Raw genomic sequence first — 12,722 nt, forward strand, 5'->3', positions numbered from 1 at the left:
AAGAAGGGAAATTAAGGAATTCTCCAGTCACATTTCTGCCATGATGGACCAGAGCTTTGATCTATCAAGTGCATCAAAACCACACATTAGTTCCTTAAATGCCAAGTGTATCACATCCCCCTTTGCTTTTGAGTATTTGCTAATTAGAAGATTTAAATTGAGCCAGTATTCAATAGTTCACATTCCCTGTCAGAAGCCATACTGGACCTCTGAAGTCCCTTTGGCTCAGATTTCCAGTCTTCCATTTTTTTGTGTATACTTTAGTGGGTCATTCTAAGCGGGTAGGGTATGTCCAGACGTTAGTCCCATGTATATTATGTCACTGACACCAAGATATACCTGACTGATGAAGCCTAACTAGGTCAAAACCAATCCTGGGTTGCTTATGTTCTGGTTCAGGAAGGGCATGGCCGGCAGTTCGGGATGGACTGTTCCCATTGGAGCAGGTTCAACACAGATATGCATATGGCTGAGCCCAAACTAAGGTGGCATGTTGTGCAAAATAAAGATGGATTGGGATGTGGCCCAGGTAATCACCAGTCACAGAGATTAATTTAGGCATTTCATCCATCACATTTTTTGTATCCTTCAGGTTTCCAGTCTGGCTAGCAATATTCCTCCCATAACCTTGATAGTTAAGTCAAGCAGGGAGAGTGATCGATAGCAAGTAGATTTCTCCTTTCCACTTTTTAAAAAACTGGGACAATAGTGGCCTTAGACCAGGAGGGAGAATTACATTTTTCATGGCAGCCCTAACAATATTTGGTAATATCAGGGCTCACAAAGGAATGTTATGTTTGTATAAGTCCATTGAACACCATTTGGGCTGGAAACTTTCCTCCTAGGGCTTTGTTTTATGGCAAGAACAACTTCATTAACCATAATGGGAGGGTTTAAAACACAAGACATTTGTTGCTAAGATATAACATGCAAGCCCCCCTTAAACTCATCTTCAGGGAATAGAGAGTAGACCTTGCTAAAACTGTCCATCCACTTATAAACTGGAGTAAGCAATCTACATTTAGTGATTTTAGTTCTTTAAGAAGAGGGAATTTTAAAATCTTCTAGAAAGCCCCTCTACATTTATTTTTGCTTGTGGTCATTAAATTGTTCCAAGATGTTTCCCTGATCTCACTCTTTCTATGATCCAGGACCTCCTTGTACATTTTCCTCCAACCCTGTAATTCATTGCTAATACTTGGCTGTTTTAGGGCTTACTTCACATTCCTGTGAGCTAATAAATATGTTCTCTCAAAACACTGAGGGTTCCTGCTGTATCTCTTCAAATCTTTTAATGAGTTCTATATTGATGCAAAGGAGTCAGAAATCCCTTCATGTTCTGCCCTACCACCTAATCACCCCCCAACCTTATAGTTCAAGAGAAACAGGTCCAGAAGTAGACAAGTTGGACCTATGTTACTCTAATCTATCAATAAACATTTATTCTTCGTGCAATTTATTTCTGCCCCCTTTAACTTTCCTTCGATTCTGACTCTCAGCCAATGCCATGGATATTGCTAGGGGATTGTGGCCATTTGCACAGTGGGGCATAATCCAGAAATCTGATAACCACGGAGCAAATTAGTCAGAAAGGAGGAAACAATTGATTGTACTTCCCTCCCTCCTCGTCCTCTAAAAGCTGGTAGAAGTGGACTATTAGAGGGGCAAATCTCCAAAGCAAATACCAAGTTGTGTTTTGGCAGAAGACCCTTTAGGGCCTCACTATTTATTCATATTTAGTATCAATATATTATGCAAGTATGAACTCCTCATGTGCAAAAGCTAAATATAAGGAGGGAAATTTGTCATTTTTAGACCTGTCAGCCTTAGGGTGGTCTTCCCAAACATTTTGTATACATACCACCAATTGTTGGTGAGTTTGTTTTGTTGGTCCTAGACTCTGTGAATTTTACCTTTGCTAACCAGTGCTAAAATGATTTTGCTCACTCCCCTAAACATGGTTTTCAGTGGCATATACCCGATTGGCATATTTAATTTACTTGTAAGTCCCTTGTAGTGGTATACCATATACCCAGGACCTGTAAAGTAAGTGTTCCCAGTGGCCCTGCAGCATTTATTGTGCCACCCATTTAAATAGCACCTTAAAGCATATCTCAGGCCTGCGGTTGCAGCCTGAATGCAGTTTTAAACTGCCATGTCAACTTGGCATTTGAACCCCTGCCAAGTCTTAAACTCCCCTTTTATGACACATAAGTCACTCCTAAGGTAGGTCCTAGGCGGCCCCTAGGCAGGGTAACTAAAAGGTTGAACATGTACATTTAAGTTTTACCTGTCCTGGTAAGGAGAAACTCCCAAATTTGTTTATCACTTCTGGGGGGCCTTCTCCCCTCCCCAATAAAATAACATTGGGAATTCCTTATTACATTTGTAACATGAATTGTAATTTCTAATTGGGAGAAGGTAGCTATGCCTTCTTTTGTACCCATGAAATTGTAATGATAAACCCTCGCTAAAGCTGGATTTGTCATTCAATGCAATTTTGAAAAGGCCACTTTGGTCCTTGGAGAAAACAGTTATATCTTTGATTGCTCTCGTAAGAACTGTTCTTGACCACACTCCTGGTGTTGGTCACGCAACTTCCTTAATTTGAACTGCATGCAAACTGAATAGAGCTCGCTGAGGTTCCTGATTCATATTACAAATCCAAAGGGACACTTTCTACAAAAGTTCCTGCTTTTCAGTTCTGTGTCCTGAGGAGAACACTTGAAGAGCTATAATGTTCAAAATGCATCTGCTCCCTTTGCAATAGAGCGCTAATTGATGCTTGGATGGGTACACATGGAATATTGAACAAAAATTCTACATACACTTTATCCCTGATGGTTGCTCTTCTCGGAATTTGGTTTTTGTGTTGCTCCCTCTGGTGCTATCCCATTGACCAGGGGCCTTTTAATGATCTAAATGTAAGCCCCTATTCGGATGTGAATTTCAGAATTGAAATCTTTATTTGCGTATGTGATTTAAACTGTGTAATGTTTTTGATGTCATTTATGTGTTAAGGTTATGGGCTGTGATGCTATTAATTGTATTTGACCAATGACTTTGTGTTTCACCACTGCGCATATTAGTTGCTTAATGTTCACCAGTAGCACATTACATGTTGTGTTCAGTTTAGCTGCCTATTGGCTTTGACATGGAGATTTTGGCGTGAGTCAGCAGTCTGGGAGTCAAATTGGAGATTTTGAAGTGCACGATTTAAAAGTGTAATTGTTTTTTTTGTTGTTTAGAAAATTACAGAAGCACAGCAGACCATGTTTGAAAATGCATGTGAAGTTAAACTGTCTTATGGTGCTGTGAGAAACATGTTTTCTTGTTTATCAGGACTGTATGAGTCTTTGGATGAGTGCTGTGATAAAGCATATTTAGAAAATGTGCCTTTTGAAAGAAATGATGTTCTTTTTTGTTCTTGACAGAAGGGTTTGGATACTTTTATCTGCTTACAGAAAAATGGAGGAGAGATGTAGGCACGTATAGGAATATACGTGAGCAAATTAACCAGAACACATTATTGCAAGATAATGCTGAAATCTATAAAACTGCTGTTTTAGAAGAATCTGGCTTTTCCTATTCCAGTAATGAGGGGGTTAAGACAGCTCTGAGCCAATCTGATCCTCAGTGTAAGCAGAGCATAGAGCAAAACACCCCACAGTTTTTGGCAGTAGAAGAGCATTCCTTAACAGATAATACTGAGAACAGAGCTCGGAATGTTATTTACAGACAAAGTAAAATTAATTCGGACAAGGAACAAGTACTGTCACAAAATGTGCAGTTACTGGCACAAGTAAAACAAAAGATTTTAGAGTTTCTTACTATTTGCACTAAGCAAGAGACACCGAGTTTTATGAGCTTGTTTGATTTTTGGAAACAGTATAGCCCTTATCTGAGTGAAATCTTAACACCTTGGTATAAAGTAACTAGGAAAAAAAAAACATGAGCAGCTGCGCGCTTGTGATTTGGCAAATGAAATAATTCAGACTTTAGGTTTCTGCGCAGTGCAAGAGGGAAACACTGATTTACATGTAAATCAGGAACAGGGGAGGACAAGAGTGCCCCTGGAACATTGGAGTATGAAACCTGAAATATCAAGCATGCAGTGGGTGATGAATTCACCTAAATCTCACAGTTTAGGACAGGCACAGGAAGCTAGTATCATACACTGGATCTGGTACATGCAAGACAGGGCTAGTGTCACTGCAGCCCTACATGAACAGGTGTTCACTGCCAATGGTTTAGCCGTTTGGTTTTCCACATGGCTTGCACATAACTGGTTCAATTCCCTTGCAGATGTTAAAGAGAAAAATTCAGAGAGAGAAGTGTCCACCCAGAATTCTGACTTAGTGGGTGCACCAGAAATGTGGATAGCTGGGAGAAAAAGCCACTTACAGGTGGGCAGAGATGAGAGGGATGCACATTCCCCTAGATTTGATCAAAACTGTGCAGCACGCACAAGAGCAATCTGTCCCACAAACAGTCACAGAGCAGTTGGGGAGAGGAGAGTCACCAGGACAGATATGGCAAATTGATCAGGTTTTAGGGGGAGTGATTGCTGCAGATTACCAAGGAGAAATCAAAATTATGCCGATAACTAGAAAATAATCGGATTCATTCATACAGATTGGAGACAGAATTGCCCAACTTGTCAAAAGTGCAGTGAATGGAGGTTTAGTAAAGAAGGAGTCTGCCCCAGCCCATCTGACAGTGCAAGGAAAGGGAAGCTGTGGTGCAGCAGATAAAAACCTCAATGCTGAGGTGTGGGTTGAAGCCCCAAATGACCCTCCTAAACCTGCAGAAATCATAACAAAGGGCCCCAAAAACGTTCTGCAGATTATAAAACAGGGAAAGGAAGAAGAAGGGCACATTTCAGATGACAAATGTTATTTGCAAGAAAAGTCATACTTTTTTCTTTTGCAGATCCTACCACGTTTCGCCACTGACCATGAGTGTGCTGTGTGGTCTCCCTTCGGGTGTGTGCATGTGGGGTCGTGGGAGGGACCGAACCCCCAACCTGAACCTGATTGATTAAAGTACAAACACCATGGATCCATTTTGCGCAACTGGCGCCTTCAGTTCAAGTTCAACTTGTTTGATTACATTCTTCCACTGGAACTAAGCAACCTTACCAGTTAACTGTCTGTGTTTTTTTGTATGAAACTCTGACTTTCGCTTACATTCCAGCAAACCTTTCAGGTGGACCGTGTACCTTTACATGAGTAGAACTCATGCTACCTCAAATTGCTCTTTTAGAGACACTGTTCATTCAGAGTATATAAGTTTCAGTCTTTTCAGTGTAGATGTATCTGATGTGAAAGGTTATGAGATCAATATGTTACTCCACTTTCATTGCTTTACAGTGATTGCTTTTATCATTCAAATCTGATTTGCTTATAATGTTTTTTTGTGTTGATGTTTTTGTTTTTGTTTGAAATAAGAGGTATGTAAACAAAAATTCATTGGTCATAGGGTGGAATGTGATGCTATTAATTGTGTTTGACCAATGACTTTGTGTTTCACCACTGCGCATATTAGTTGCTCAATGTTCACTAGTAGTACATTACATATTGTGTTCAGTTTAGCTGCCTATTGGCTTTAACATGGAGTTAGCCATTACATTCTGTATTCAGTTTAGCTGCCTATTGGCTTTAACATGGCATTAGACATTACATTCTGTATTCAGTTTAGCTGCCTATTGGCTTTTACATGGCATTAGCCATTACATTCTGTATTCAGTTTAGCTGCCTATTGGCTTTGACATGACATTAGACATTACATTTGATATTTAGGTTAGCTGCCTATTAGCTTTAACATGGGGTTAGACATTGCAGTTGAGACATTGCAGATGAGCTCTGTTTTTCCAAGCTGTGTTTTTCCACAAAATAGCTATGTTCTTCAAACCAGACCTTAGCTGATAAGAGCACGTAGATTTTGTGTTTACCTCAAAATCCAGTCTGAGAACAAGTGAGCTCGGGAGAATTGGCCACTCTCCAAGTTTCTTCGGTTCTCACACTGAGTTTGCTTTTAAGGATGACTCTGGACTACATCAGAGGTAGATTGAATCTGCTTGACTTCAGACAGGAACGGAGACGTCAGTTGCCTGTCTCCCGTTTGAGTATAAAATCTCTTTCTCGCAGTTGACTGGAGTCATCAACTTGCAGACCCCAGAAAGATGAAGCTGAGCTATAGGCCCTACGGTGATGAATTTTGACTTTTATGCTTTGCTTTGAAGTTATGCTATAATATAATCACATGTATTTGCTGTGTACATTGCAACTGAGAAGTACTTTGATGTATTTTGCTTTCATTGCTGCGACTACTTTTGAACATGTGCTTCCAATCTACAAATTTCGTCTCTCAGGAACCTCGTGGTGAAGTACTAATAACAATAAATGTCTTCTTTAAACTCAGAAGTGCATTCCAGAGAGGTTCTGTAAGCTCGGTTATGAGATAAGAGCAGGAAAGCAGAACATGGGCTCACACAATTTGTGTTAGTCAATGTGTTTATGATTATGGCTGTTTTGTTTATGACGATGCATTTAATGAATATAATAAGTATGATGTATAGTACATGTCAATCACCCTGATTAAGTCATGTGGTCTTGTACATAAATAAGTTTTTTTTATGTTGGGTCAGTGGTGGCATTTTTCTGTTATATGACTTTTTAGAAATATGACAGTTTCCTGCATTTAGTCCTTTGTGCCTACGGCGTGTCTTGGGTCACATGACTGGGTGTAGCTGACAGTTAGGCTTTGTGAATTCCTCCCAGATAGTCACACAATAGAGGGATTAGGTGTGCCTCAATGGGCCATCTGCTGGCAGAATGGGGAGTTGGTGGAGCGGAGCACAGCTCTACTTACACCTAAATCGCATGTGAGCTGCCATCACACAAAGAACCTAATGGCCCTGTACTGTCACTGTAGCCAGCTTGGAGTCAGGCTGGGGAGTCACAAAATTCCATGCACTTCACAGAACCTTTCCAGAAGCTTTTCCCACCTTTCAGGAGAAAGGCACCAGAGTACAAAACAAACACCTTCATCCCATCTTTTCAGTTCACTTCTGGACATGCCAATACTCTGCCAGGAAGAACGACTACAAGGATTGCCACTCTGCTGGACTGATGCTCCTAAGGAACTGCTGCCCAGCTGTGCTGACCTGCTGTCTGCTGCCCTCTTGCCTTAGGAAGTAGAACAGGACCTAAACCTTCATCTTGAACCCAAGAACCCAGAGTTACTCCAAGGGCTAGTCTGCTGGGCTTCTGATCTGAGCCTCAGGGACATAAATGGCTCCTTAAACAGCTCATGAGCCCAGCTGCAGTGGGTTCCTGGCCCCCAAGTGGTACCTCTCAGGTCCTAGACCCTTGGTGAGGCTCACATGCTCTTTAAATCAAGCCAGTCAGGTTGCTTAGTTTGGACTATATTCAAGCAATGATCCAGGACTAGAGACAGACAATGTTTCAAGAAGTTTTCTTAGGCAAAAGATGGATAGTGTGAGCATTTGTTTTCCATAATAGATCCCCGTCATATAAAGCATCAGAGTTCTTTCTAGTAAGATCTCTAATCAATGTCATAGAAGGGGAGAGCATTCACTTGCATGTAGCACCACAGGTGGTGCAATTACATTTCTAGTTTTAGTATTACAGCTTCTGGGCTTTTCAAGACCACAAACGGGTCTGTTCAACCGAAACCATGCCACTTGCACCAAAAGTAAGTGAAAGCCACCATCAGCCCATCTCTTCTCACAGCAGCATTGACTGCTTGTAGGGGGCTGCCAATGCGATGCACTACCCCGCCCATCCACGACACCCAGTCTGCTCCTCATGCCATGCTGACAGCCCTCCATGACACTCTCCCTGCTCCTCGCAGCCCTCTCCAATGTGAATGGGACTCTTGGCTCAAAACCTGAGAAGGTAAAATCTCAGTGGGACCAATCTGGGAATGTATTTGACCTGTGCTCCGTCATGGTCATCCTATACTTTTGACGCAGTTCAGCGCGACCAGATATTCCAAGTTGCTACTTTGTGCTTTTTGGTGCCTTTTTCACTTAAAACTCTAAAAATTCAAAGCCATGGTTCAACTGATTGGACTTTTGGCATTTTGGTGTCAAATAATTGATCAAAATATACTGTATTTTTCGAAATTAGGGCCAGATGCAGGAAACGTTTAGTGAGTCGCAAACGACAAAAAGTGGCGTTTGCGACTCGCTAAACGCATTTCCCTATGCAGAAATGCATATTACGAGTCGGGACCGACTCGCAATATGCATTTCAGAATCGCAAATAGGAAGGGGTGTTCCCTTCCTATTTGCGATTCGGAGTGGAATGCAATACCATTTGAGACCGCATATGCGGTCGCAAAGGGTATCGCAGTTACCATCCACTTCAAGTGGATGGTAACCCACTCGCAAATTGGAAGGGGTCCCCATGGGACCCCTTTCACTTTGTGAATGGACCCAAAATTATTTTTTCAGGGCAGGTAGTGGTCCAAGGGACCACTACCTGCCCTGAAAAAATACCGAAACTAAAGGTTTCGGTTTTTTTTTTAAGTGCAGCTCGTTTTCCTTTAAGGAAAATGGGCTACACTTAAAAAAAAAAAACTGCTTTATTGATAAAGCAGTCACGAACATGGAGGTCTGCTGACGACAGCAGGCCTCCATGTTTGCGAGTGCCTAGACTCGCTATGGGGCCGCAATTTGCGACCCACCTCATTAATATTAATGAGGTGGGTCATTGCGACCCCATAGCGAGTCGCAGACGGTGTCTGAGACACCGTTCTGCATTGGAAATTGCGACTTGCAATTTGCGAGTCGCTCCGACTCGCAAATTGCAAGTCGCAATTTCCAAATTTGCTACATCTGGCCCTTAGTGTGGTATTTTCTTGTGTTGTGTTTTAACTTTATTACTGTTTGCGTGCTGCATAAATACTCTACACACTGCCTCTAAATTAGCCTAGTCTAGCCTAAAAGATTTATAAAGAGCCTTGCTACCCGGAGGCCTCCCATCGCTAGTAGATTGCCACAGTACCAGACAGCAGGAATTAATTAGTAAATAAACAGGTTTTAAAGGCCTGATGGCTTGTTGTGCCAAGCTACACCGGGTTAAGCACAGGTTCATTTAGTTACGTTTTATGGTTCAACCTGCAAGGGAGCATGGCCGTTGCTTTACCAAAGCTCAGACCCCAGTCAACCAACAACCCAATTTCTCATAGTCATCCTAGACAATTTGATTGCTCTTGTAACCATAATCAGTGTCACCAAACCTACCTTCTGCACAAAGTAAAGCACAGGTTGAAAAGGTCCTATAACATTCTTTATAACAGGAGTCTACAGCCCAATTCAGGTTGCTTAGTTTGGACTATATTCCAGCAATAATATCAGATAAGAGACGGACAGTGTTGCCAGAACTACTCTTAGACAAAAGATGGATAGTGTGAGCTTTTGATTCCATAACAGGTCCCCCAACATGTAAAGCATCAGACTTCTTTCTAGTAAGAACTCTAACCAATGTTAGAGAAGGAGAGAGCATTCACTTGCATGCAGCACCGTGGGTGGTGCAAATACATTTCTATTTTCAGTGTTACAGCCAGTCATTTCTGGGCTAGGAGCCCCATTCCCCAGCAATGTGCAAAAATATTTCTGGGAATCTAATGGTTTATAAAAGTAACCAAGGGGTAGAGCCCTAATTTTGCCTTGATTGGCTAGGCCCATTTCAAGTACAGTTTCTAAAGTAAATTATTACACAGTTCCCCACATAGGGTTTTTGCCCATTCACCACCTAGGCAATCTTTTCACTTCCAGTATTTCATTAAATACCTCCCGCTCCCTCTAGTATCTCTTGACAGCAAGTAAATGCATTGTGTATAACTTGGGAACATAATCAAGCAGTTTATGGAGTTGTAGAGATACATGGGGGCACAATTGTGCAAGGCTTTGCATGTGTGCATGAGGAGCTTTTGGATTGTGGATTGTGGTGTAGGATGATGTGAGTGTGAGGTGGGAGAATCATGTGAGCTTGACCCCTAAGCTTTGTATAGTCTAGAGCAGAGGTCTTCAAACTGTGGGGTGTATCCCTCTGGGAGTCTGTGCAGTATTCCTCAGTAAGCACTTGTAAATGAAGATGGCACTGAGGCACGACTGTTTATTTTTCAGGTTTTCAGGTCATCTTCATTTACATGCAGTGATTGAAGTTAGGATAGCCAACTTTCACAGAGAAAAATGCCGGCCATCTGTTCATGTTTTATGATTCATCAAAGGCCAGGCATGGTTAAGTAAAACTTTATATAAACTCATCTGTATTCATTCTTAACATGGCTTTTCTGTTTTTTCTTTATTGTATTTATCGGTCAATGGACATTAGGACAGCTCAAGAACAAATTTCAAAGTGTTTTCTTCTACTATTTTCTGATGAAAAATTGTCCAACATGGTCCCTGAGTAGGAGCGATCCCACAGAGCTCTGCTGCTCGATCCTGTAAGCCAGCCGGTTCAGCTGGACCCTCGTTGACAAGAACCTTGATCTTATTTCAGATATGGAGTTTAAGTCTCTTTATAACACCACACCTACATCGCCTTGCATCTACATCCTACCCAAGATACACAAACCAGGCACCTTCCCCCCAGGCAGACCCATCATTTCTGGCATAGGTTCCCCCACGGAGAAGCTATCGGAATATGTAGATATCTTTCTCCAGCCCTTCGTTCATAACCTACCCTCGTACATCAGAGACACCAAGGATTTATTATGTAATGTTACAGATTTCGAATGGACAGAGGGGCATTTTTTCGTAAACCTTGGATGTCACCTCTTTATACACTAGCTTCCCGAGAGCACAGGGCCTGCTAGCCATCCAACACTACCTTGACACCAGGGATGCCTCTCTACTTGAACACTCTAACATGTTGCTGGACCTTATTGGCACAGTTCTGAATAAGGTAATTTTTATACATAATGGTTGCTGGTATCGCCAAATACAAGGAGTGGCTATGGGGGACAAATTTTCTCCATCTTTTGCTAACCTCTATATGGGGTACTTAGAAAAAACTCATGTATGGCAATTTTGTCCACCCACCCTAACACAACACATTCTGTATTGGGGAAGATATATTGACGATATCCTTTTGTTCTGGTCTGGTGATGCACACTCTTTGATACTTTTTATCCAACATCTCAATGCAAATACTTTTAACATCAGATTCACATATGAAGCCAGCCAGTCTTCCATAAACTTCCTAGACCTTACACTCTACATTGACCACAACAAGATTTGTACCAAATTGTTCAGGAAACCCACAGCATGTAATGCGATCCTACATGCCATGAGCTCTCATCCGAAGTCCCAGATAAAATCAATCCCCTTTGGGGAAAGCACAAGGATCCGTTGGAACTGTAGTGAAGACGGGGTATTCCTGAAGGAACTACACAACATGGAACTACGATTTACACAGAGGGGTTACCACCCTCACACTTTGAAAGAGGCCAGCAATAGGATTAAGAAAATTAAACGGTCTGACCTTCTCATTAGTTCCAAAAAAGATAAGACACACAAGAAACTGCCTCTTATTATAAACCATAGTGTTTTAAGTACCCAGATCTTCAAAATCATGCAGAAACATTGGCCATTACTGCTGACTGACAACATACTTAAAAGCGGTTTGACAACAAGACCAAGCATTATATATAAGAGGGGACTAACCTTACGTGATCATCTATGCCATAGCTTCATACTATCTGCTAACAATCACACTTGGTTGCCCAAACCCCCACCAGGCTCATATAAGTGTGGCCATTGTAACATCTGCGGCTACATCAAAGACAAAATAGTATGCTTCCAATATAACACACATGTCACACACAAAATCAAGCATTTTATCAACTGTAATACAAATTTTGTTGTGTATTGTATTGTCTGTACTTGTGGTCTCATTTATGTTGGAAGCACTATCCGGCCTCTAAAAGAAAGAATACAGGAACATCTGAGAGCCATTCGAGTATCCAACACAAACTATCCGTTTGCGGTACACTACAACGAGGCACATGGACAAAGAGAAGTTTTAGACATCACTGTACATGGAATCGACTCACTAAACAAACAACCCAGAGGAGGTAATAGGACTGTGTCCCTGAGACACCTTGAGAGCAGGTGGATCATGAAATTGAGAGCCGTGGAAAAAGGCCTGAACTTACATAGGGACTTACATGTGTTCTTGTAATGTTACATCGTGTCTCCCTGTACCTCCTTGTCTTTTTGGTCTTGGTTATTTTATTAATTTTCTTTATGATATTTCTAATGTGTACGCGTATGACTTGTAATTGTATGTACACATATATATCAGTGTGCACACTTTATATCTCCCCATGCACGCTTGATCCGGTGCCGTTTGACCCGGTCTAAAGACGTCCCTGTAGTGAATATTTTATTAACAAGGTTTGCTCATATTGGGGCTAGACATTATAAACTATATAACAAGACATTGTATAGATTTTGGGCAGTTTTGGCATGCATATGGTACCATGTTTGGTAACAAAAGTAATTCACTTGTTCTATATGTCTATTTGGGTTCTCACTTCTTTCCTTTCCTGCCTGACTATTCATTTCTATTTTTCTCATCATGTTTATATCTATAGTGCACTCAGTCTCTTCTGCAACTCGGTGCTTTCTTTGGCCACGTTCTCACACTAATGTGAGTATGCGGCCTCCCTCTTAGTTAAAACAC

Source organism: Pleurodeles waltl, chromosome 3_1 (assembly GCF_031143425.1).
Source record: "Pleurodeles waltl isolate 20211129_DDA chromosome 3_1, aPleWal1.hap1.20221129, whole genome shotgun sequence".
NCBI classification, from domain to species: domain Eukaryota; kingdom Metazoa; phylum Chordata; class Amphibia; order Caudata; family Salamandridae; genus Pleurodeles; species Pleurodeles waltl.